The sequence below is a fragment of the Heteronotia binoei genome, chromosome 8, assembly GCF_032191835.1.
Source record: "Heteronotia binoei isolate CCM8104 ecotype False Entrance Well chromosome 8, APGP_CSIRO_Hbin_v1, whole genome shotgun sequence".
NCBI lineage: Eukaryota > Metazoa > Chordata > Lepidosauria > Squamata > Gekkonidae > Heteronotia > Heteronotia binoei.
The window spans coordinates 20,943,520-20,952,921 of NC_083230.1; positions in this window are offsets into that span (position 1 = coordinate 20,943,520).

The following is a 9,402-nucleotide window of genomic DNA, read 5'->3' on the forward strand; positions in this document are numbered from 1 at the left end:
TCTTATCCTTGGCATACCTGGATTCTACTTGTGTTCTCAACCACCAACTCATTTTAATGTCCATGTTTTCCAATTCTTCCTTAGTTTTCAATTGATTATCTTTTCCCAACAATTCTTCATATCTGTAATTCGGGTTTGGTTTTATAAGGTTTGGAGGTGTAAATGCTTCTACTGGTGACACCCATCTTGGAATTTTCTGATAAATTTTTGGCTTTAGCCAAGTCAATGTGTGGTACAGGGATTTCCGTAACCAATGATTTTAAAAATACGAATGTTGGTACCATAAGTACGCATGCCAACCCGTAGTGAGATCATGGCCCTCTAACATCAACTGTCTTCTATCCAGCCTCTTACCCAGGTCAATACCGAAGTTCTGTAATACAATTGCCAATCAGGTAGACCCAAGCCCACTCTTGTTTTAGAGTCTTGTAATGTTTTCAATTTAATTCTTGGTTTTTTCTTTCGCCAAATGAATTCAAAGATTATTTTATTCAATTTCTGAAAAAAATACATTAGTTAAAAGCACTTTTAAAATCTCTTTAATAAGCAATTTATCATAACTATCTACCTTTAGATTACGGCATTTATTTGTAATATGAATGCCCAAGTACTTTACTCTTTTTTCATGAGAGAATCCTGATTTTTGTTGGAGAAGTTGAGTTTGTTCTATCGTCATATTCTTGGTTAAAAATTTTGTTTTGTGATAATTTATCTTCAACCCTGCCCAGAGACCAAATTGATTAATCTTATTCAGCAGATGGTCAATAGAATCTGTTGGCTGCTCTAATATAAAAACTAGATCATTCGCAAAGGCCCTCAGTTTGTATTGTTCACCCTTAATCAGGGCTCCCTTGATACTTGGATCTTCTCTTATCTGGTTATTCAATATCTCTAGACACAGAATGAACAGAAGTGGTGATAGTGGGTAATCTTGTCTTGTACCTTTTTGGATAGCAATTGCTTCTGTTAGTTCGCCATTCACCATCACCTTAGCTCTTTGTGATGAGTATATTGATTGTATCGATCTCAAGATGTTCTCACCACACTCCATATTCTTCAGTTGTTGTAGCACGAATTGCCAACGAACGTTATCAAAGGCCTTCTCTGCAGCCAGACAAATTAATGCCAATTGTTTCTCTGGGTGGTTCTCATAGTATTCCATTATATTACATATTGTTCTGTTATCTTTCAGATATTTTCTGGGCAAAAATCCTGCCTGATCTTGATGAATCATGCTCAATAATACTTTCTTCAAATGTTGTCCTAGTATTGAAGCAAAAAATTTGTAATCCACATTTAAGAGAGAAATTGATCGAAAATTCTTTATATCTTTCAAATCTGTGCCCTCTTTAGGAATTAAAGATATTGTGGCTTCTTGCCACGAAACTGGAATTTGGGCTTCAATTTAAATCTTTCCTATAAGAGATTTAAATGGTATCAACGAACAATCTTTAAAAGCTTTATAGAACTCTGCAGGTAAACCGTCTGGTCCTGGAGATTTACCATTCTCTTGTGATGCAATTGCGTCTCCAATTTCCCTTATTGTTATTGACTCATTTAATGTTCTTCGTTGCTCCTCTGTAAATTTATTAAGATTATTCTGTGCAATGTACTCTTCCAGAGCTTCCTTTTGAACTTGCTTGGCTTCATATAATCTTTTGTAAAATTGCTCCGCAATTTGGCATATCTCCTGCCTTTGGAATTTCTCTTTGTTATTTTCATCTTTCAATACTGGAATTATTCTTTTTGTATTCTCTTTTCTCAATCTGTAAGCCAACTATCTTCCCTGCTTGTTGGCATGTTCAAAGTAGTTCTGCCTGGCAACAGAAAGGAGAAGCCCCCCAAATCTTAATTTTTTCTCAACCTCCTCTACCAGTAGTAGGTTAAGTTGATGCTGGACTTTTTAAATCTTATTTTCGAAGGTGGGGGGAAGCAGAACTGTTGGAAGTGCTGCAGACATTTAAAACAGCACACTACGGTGATTCAGAGGTGAAAACGGAAGAAAGCAGTTTCTCTCAAGAATGGCTCAATCATGCTTTGCTAACCCAATGCAAGCAGCTTTGTGTTATTTGCTGGCCACGCATTCATCTGCAGAACAGGCCCTATTGCAGCCAGCTGCTTGAACATAACTCTGCAACTAGTCATCCTCAGCGAGTACCAATCTGCTTCAATTCCACAGGGCCTGAAAAACAGAGCTCTTTCACCAGACTTTCAGCTAAGGCAATGGACGTCACATGTTACCGGCCTCCCCCCTTCATTCCATACCAGTGCTGTAGGACTTGCCGGACCTGGACAATAGGCCATGTCTGTGAGGCAGAATTTGCCATTTTATGTCAGACCCAGAGTCAAGGAACACGCAGATGGTTAATTCAGATGTTTATTCCAAGCATCTTAAGGCAATACAAGAAGTTGCTGAAACTGGGGTGCCAGTTCAAAGGTGCCACCTATATACCCTCGGTGGGCCGTTATCAATTCAAGCAAAGTGTGGCAAAAAATGGGCACATTTGGCAGGTATTCTACACCCCCCCCTTCCCCCCTTACTCCAGTACAGGTGCCATATCTATACCTTCTTCGGACTCCTCCAGCAGGACCTTGGTTACCATGTTAACAAGCTGCAGAGATAACTATTGGGGATGCAACAACTAGCAAAAGCAAAAGCAATGCAAAGCAACAATTATGTATTTCAGATTAGAATACAGACTGTTTCACTCAACAGTTACAAAATGCTCAAGGTCATATTAATAACATTCTAATTATATGACAAGAGGATACAATCTGGGATAGACTCTTGACATTCTGCCCCCCCCCTAAGATCCCTTCCCCCCAGGTTTGGCTGGATATTTGTTGTGGAACTTTTTAATCAATTTGTGACAGTTGATTTCAGAAGCCGGGACTCATTCGGCTTGGCTGATTGGGAAATGAGTCCATTTAATGAGATAAAACAGCTTGCCTTGTTTTACTTTGGAATCCAAAATCTCCTGCACCTCATGATGAATTTGACCATGAATCAGAGTTGGAGCTGGCGGGGTTAGCTGCGGGTGCCAGGGCGAGGGACCAGGGCTATGTTTGAGGTAGCTGGAATGGAAACAGGGTTGGACATGTTTTAAATTCTTCGGTAATTCCAATTCAACAGTCACTTTATTTATAATCCACTTAATGGGAAACGGTCCCAGATATTTCATGCCCAGTTTCTTAGTTTTGGGTGTTAGGAAGGTGCTTGGTGGAGATGTAAACAGTATCTCCCACTTTGAGGTCCCAAAGTTCAGTGTTTTTTGTCATACTGTTCTTTATACACCTCTTGGGCTCTGATCAGTTCTTTCTGTGTGGGCCCCCAACCCTGTGAGATCTTGGACCACCATTCTGTGAATTCCACAGGGGCAGAGGGGGGAGATGGTACTTCAGGAAACAGTTTCCCTTGATACCCATTTACCATCTGGAATGGTGAGGCTTTTGTGGCGCTATGCACACTATTATTATAGGCATACTCTGCAAATGGTAAGAGTTCCACCCAGTTGTCCTGCTGAAAGGATATATAGCATCTCAGGAACTGTTCGAGCACCAAGTTTGTCCGTTCCGTCTGGCCGTTGGTCTGGGGGTGATACGCTGAACTAAGCCACCTCTTGGCCCTGGCCAGGTTGCATAAGTGCTCCCAGAATTTGGCGACAAATTGTGCCCCGTGGTTGTTAATGACCTTATTTGGGAAATTGTGGAGGCGGAATACGTGCTGAATAAACAACTTGGCTAGTTTTTTGGCTGTGGGTAGTTGCTTGCATGGTATGAAGTGGGCTTGTTTGGAGAATGAGTCCACCACTACCCACACTACTGTCTTCCCCTGAGATGGGGGAAGATCCATAATAAAATCCATGGAAATGCATTCCCAAGGTCTGGACACGGGGGGTAATGGTTGTAGTTTTCCGGGGGGAGATGATATCTGCCGGCTCCACTATTTTTTAAAGTCCCGTTTACTTTTAAAATTTTTTTAAACTTTTGACCTTTTAATGGCTGCCAGTACTTCTCTATGATTTATAGTCCCCAAGAGGGCTAGGAGGCTTGCAGTTTTCCCTTCCTTTAAGTGTTCTACTTTGTAGCTAGCTTGTCTGCTAACCACCTTTAGAAATAGCATGCTTGACACAGGCTTCTGGAAAAGAGTGGGGACAGACAACCTGACTCCTGGGCTGATTTTGTCTCCTATGGTTTCAGACATGACTGCTTTAGCAGAAAATACGGACAAGTTGGATTATCAAGTGAAAACATTTGGATTCTGTTAATTGCCCCAGCCCCACATCTCTTTGCACTGTACTTTAGAAGAATTGAGAAGGGCTTTCCTTGATGCGTTCAAGTGGCTGGAAGGAGACAGCTGTCTGAGGCAAAGAGGATATTGCTTGCAGGAAAACTCTTGACAAAAATGTCCTTTAGAAGGGATTGGTTGTCTGACAGATATCAGATTTGCTAGAACAGTATTGATGCTTGTAGTGGCTTTGTAAAGTTCTGTTTATATGAAATGAATTACTCAAAAAAATGTATGGATCTGGTTGCATATGCATGTTAAGAAATGTAATTCAAATTGATTATAGATGCTGAACAGAGGGACACTTTGCAAATAATGATTTTTTAAAAATGGTTTCCTATTCTCAGCAGATGGCAAATAGATGCACGAGTCCAAAGTAAAATCCCGCCGCAACCAAATAACACAAAATAATGGGCAAGCTTTTACGCTCTCCTGAATGCTTCATCAGATGGAATGTTTTTTTTTAAAAGGGAGGAAGGTGGGAAGGCATTTCAGGTCATGTTCCTAAGGCTTCTTATAAGCTTCCAGTGTGGAATGTTAAGCAGGTACGCAAAGATAAAAACGACGCTGTCGTCAGGTTGCAGTTGTGGCCATCCAGAAAGCAGCCGCGACCCCCCTCCCCCACTACCCATAATTCTGAAACGAAAATTCTGAAAACAAAAGTTTCTCTGTCACTATCCAAAACACACGGGTGTCTCTCTCTCTCTTGGCTTGACTTCGCGAACGAAGATTTAAGAAGGGTGCAGTAGTCCACGTCTGCTGCAGGCTCGCCGGTGGCTGACAAGACCAACGTGGGACAGGCAGATCCGGCCACAGTGGCTGCAGGGATGGGTGTCTAATAGTGAAAGAAAAGCATGGAAAAACCTTGATGTCTGTATCTTGTGATTTGGGTTCCACTACTAGATTTTTTAAGTAGAGAAATTAGTACAGGATGTTCTGTCCTTTGCTTCAGAAGCACATCTGCCTCCATTACGCAAGGGCACATCTTGAGCGGGCACAGAATCTGCAGTGCACAGATCTTCCTTTATAAAATGAGCTCAAAGAAGTACAACTTCAATCCACAAGTCCATTAGCTTGAAGCCATTATAAGGCCAGTGTGCCGAGTGTCAGCTTGTAGGTCCAAATTCCTACTTGGCTATGAAACTTACAGTGATGTCCGGCCAATCATTGTCTCTCCCAGCCTAACCTATCTCACAGGACTGTTGGGAGAATATGAGGAGGGGAGAACCAGATGTAACGCTTGGTGTTCCTTTAAGGAACAGTGGGAGAAAAATGTGATAGATGGATAGTTTTAATGGGATTTCTCAATATCTGGTTTGTTGAAATAAATTTACATTGTGGAGAACAAAAATGCCAGTTTCCGTTCCGCTAGATAGTCGAGGACATATATAGTTTTCCTACTCCAGCTCCAACAGTGCAGGTTTATTTGCTCAAAAGGTTCAGTTTTGCCACTCTTCACATTAGGGTTCCCAATAGGGATGGGCGTGAACTGAACCGCTAATCGCGATCCATGCTAAAAATGGCTGATTCGTTCTGAACTGGTTTGTCTGATCCCGCGGCACCAGAACACTAAACGAATCGGCTTTTTCCTTGGCACGTTGTTTGGTTTATGTTTGCTTCATTGTTCCAGATAGCCTGGTGCTGGCATGTGCACTTTTGGTCAGTGAAACGGACTAGAAGTGGCAGCTCTGCTCTCCCTGGCAACCTGCACTTTGAAACTGGTTAGACCAAGGGTGTCAAACTCATTTGTTATGAGGGACAGATCTGAGACCTTCTCAGGCCGGGTCATGACGGGTTAGGCCAGGCAATGTTGGGCCAGACCATGTGTGCACCTGTTTAAGTTTAGGTAACACCATGGCTTTTTTTGAGCAGGAACACACAGAACGTAGTTCCAGCTGGCTTGTCAGGGGGTGTGGCCTGACATGCAAATGAGTCCCTGCTGGTGATGTCAGGAGGTGAGGCCTAATATGCAAATGAGTTCCTGCTGGTCTTTTTCTACACAAAAAGCCTTGGGTAACACAGATATAAACTTATAAAGGATACAAACACAAATAATTTTTTAAAACTCTTAAAACATGCTTAAAACATTAGCACTCATTGGTTTTACAGGTGCTTTCTTTGTATTTCTCCCATAGGAACGAGGCATAGGAAGCTCTGGCTCTTTCTTTTCTTCCTCAGGGGACCAGGAGGTGAAGGAGCCTCAGTCAATAGAAGGAAGAGAGGCTTGGCTCAGTAGCTCTACTGTGTGATTGAGAGAGCCTGTTAAAACAAGCTCTGCCTTCCTCCCAAGGGAGCAGCCTCAGCCAATGGAGAAAATAGAGGTTTTGCTCTGTAGCTCCTGTGTGATTGAGCAAGCCTTACAAAAGCAGAAGGAAGCAAGAGATATGGAGAAGGATGCAGATGACAGCCAGTTACTCAGGGACCTGATAGGAGCCCTCTGGGGGCTGATTCAGCCCCTGGGCCGCATGTTTGACACCCCTGTACTAGACACTGCAGCTCTGCTCTTCCAGCCCCTGTGCTTCTGGTCAGCTTCCACTGAAACTGACTAGATGCCACAACTCTGCTCTCCTCAGCCCCCTGGGGTTTCTAGTCAGTTTCCTATTAAACTGAACAGAAGCGCAGGAGGCCGGGAGAGCGGAGTTGCAGTGTCTAGTCAGTTTCCAAGCTTACTGGGGGTGAAACCCTTTCTTTCTCCAGTTCCTTGGAGAGCAGTTTACTGGGGGTACCTGCTTTGGGGTGGGGCTGTAGGTCAGCCTCCCAAAATCCAAATCACATTAAACTTGAAAAGCAAGTAGAGGAGAGTCTGCTGAAGAATTTGCCACATCTCTAACCCACTCAGGTTCTATGCCTTCCCAAAATGAATGAACCAATGAACCATGACTTGTTCAGGAAATTGAAAAAAACATGAAACAAATTGAACCACCAATTCGGGCAACCCAACAAACCATGAAATGAAATGAACCACCATTTTTGTGTTCCATGCCCATCCCTAGTTCCCAACACTGCCTTGGCAAATACTGGGAGATTTTGGAAGTGGTGTCTGAGGAGTTTGGGGAGAATATGATGTCAACTCTAAGTTATGCTCTAGCTTGCTTCTCCAAGTCTGTATGGTTTTTACAATCAACACTAGAGGAAAGTCCTAGAGTATCACTAAGTTCCTCAGGGGCAGGAAAATAGGATTGAGGGCTGGTAATTTCCCATCTGGGGCAGGTAAAGGGGAGTCTACTTTTTATAATGCAGTGAAGATGAACTGATGCAACAGAAGTTGGGCTTCCTGCACTTTTAACTGTTTGGTGGAAGTGCAGGTATAAGAAGATGCAACTTTTTTCAAAGCTGCTCTTGCAAAAAAGTTTTTTCTTCCTTGCTAATATTAAAGGCCGAGAGCCAGTTTGGTGTAGTGGTTAAGTGTGCGGACTCTTATCTGGGAGAACCGGGTTTGAGTCCCCACTCCTCCACTTGCACCTGCTAGCATGGCCTTGGGTCAGCCATAGCTCTGGCAGAGGTTGTCCTTGAAAGGGCAGCTGCTGTGAGAGCCCTCTCCAGCCCCACCCACCTCACAGGGTGTCTGTTGTGGGGGAGGAAGGTAAAGGAGATTGTGAGCCGCTCTGAGACTCTTCGGAGTGGAGGGCGGGATATAAATCCAATATCATCACCACCACCACCACCACCACCACCACCTCCTCCTCCTCCTCCTCCTTCTTCTTCTTCTTCTTCTCGTCCTCCTCCTCGTCCTCCTCCTCGTCCTCCTCCTCCTCCTCCTCTTGTTTTAAATCTGATCACCTTACCTAAAAAAGGTAAAGGAGTCTCCTGTGCAAGCACCAGTTGTTTCCGACTCTGGGGTGACGTTGCTTTCACGTTTTCACGGCAGACTTTTTACGGGGTGGTTTGCCATTGCCTTCCCCAGCCATCTACACTTTCCCCCCGGCAAGCTGGGTACTCATTTTACCGACCTCAGAATGATGGAAGGCTGAGTCAACCTTTAGCCGGCTACCTGAACCCAGCTTCCACCGGGATTGAACTCAGGTCGTGAGCAGAGCTTAGGACTGCAGTACTGCAGCTTTACCACTCTGCGCCATGGGGCTCTTTTCACCTTACCTACAGGGGTGAAAATACAATTGTATTTTCCTTCTGTGCTTATGCTCGAGACAGAGCATGCACCCCTCATGCATTAGCAAAACCAGAATCTTTATAGTTTAGAATCTTGCTCTTTTACAAACAGAATTATCAGCGTATCTGTACAGTTCCAACAACAGTAGCAAGAAGAATGGTTTTATATAAGCCTTTAGACAGTAGTCTTCAACCTATCCAGACCCAGGATCCAACTTTAACTCACAGGTAGTAGCATGAGACCCCACTTAAGCACGACCGCAAGTTGCATGACGGAGCTGGAGCCAGGACACACAGGGAGGACATTCCACAACCAAAACGACACCACAGAAAAGTCCTTGTGCTGGTTGCCATCTATTTTACTTTGGAAAGCGACAGCATGCAGTCAAGGCCTGAGATACGGTTGCCAACTCCAGCTTGGGAAATTCTTCAGGGATTTGGAAGCAGTGCCTGGGGAGGGCAGAATCTGGAGAGAGAAGGGAGCTTTGTGAGAATGTGACGCCAACCCTCCGAAATGGCCATTTCCTCCAGGTGCTAAAAAGCAAACACACCGGGTCCTGGGGGTAACCGAGCTCAAGCAAAGGAAACTCCCAGAAACCTGTTCATAGTGCTGTGTGAGTGGTCTGCGCATAGCGCTGTGTGAGTGGTCTGCGCATAGTGCTGTGTGAGTGGTCCGTTGTGAAGCCATGCATAGTGCTGTGTGAGTGGTCTGCACATAGTGCTGTGTGAGTGGTCTGCGCATAGTGCTGTGTGAGTGGTCCGTTGTGAAGTGATAAGCGGGAGACGCCTCTCCGATGAAGGATCACTCAGAAACGGCCACACATGCGCATTCCTGTCAGAGGCTCGTGTCATACCAACTTTTGAATTTCATCTGTTTTGAATATTTGAAGCCATTAGATTGGCTATTTTGTACAGCCAAAAAAAGAACTTTTTGAGACTGCAAAGCATCTGTAATAGGCTTCCCAAACCTCCCGCTCTGGCGGGAGACTTCTGGGTTCGCAGCCTCA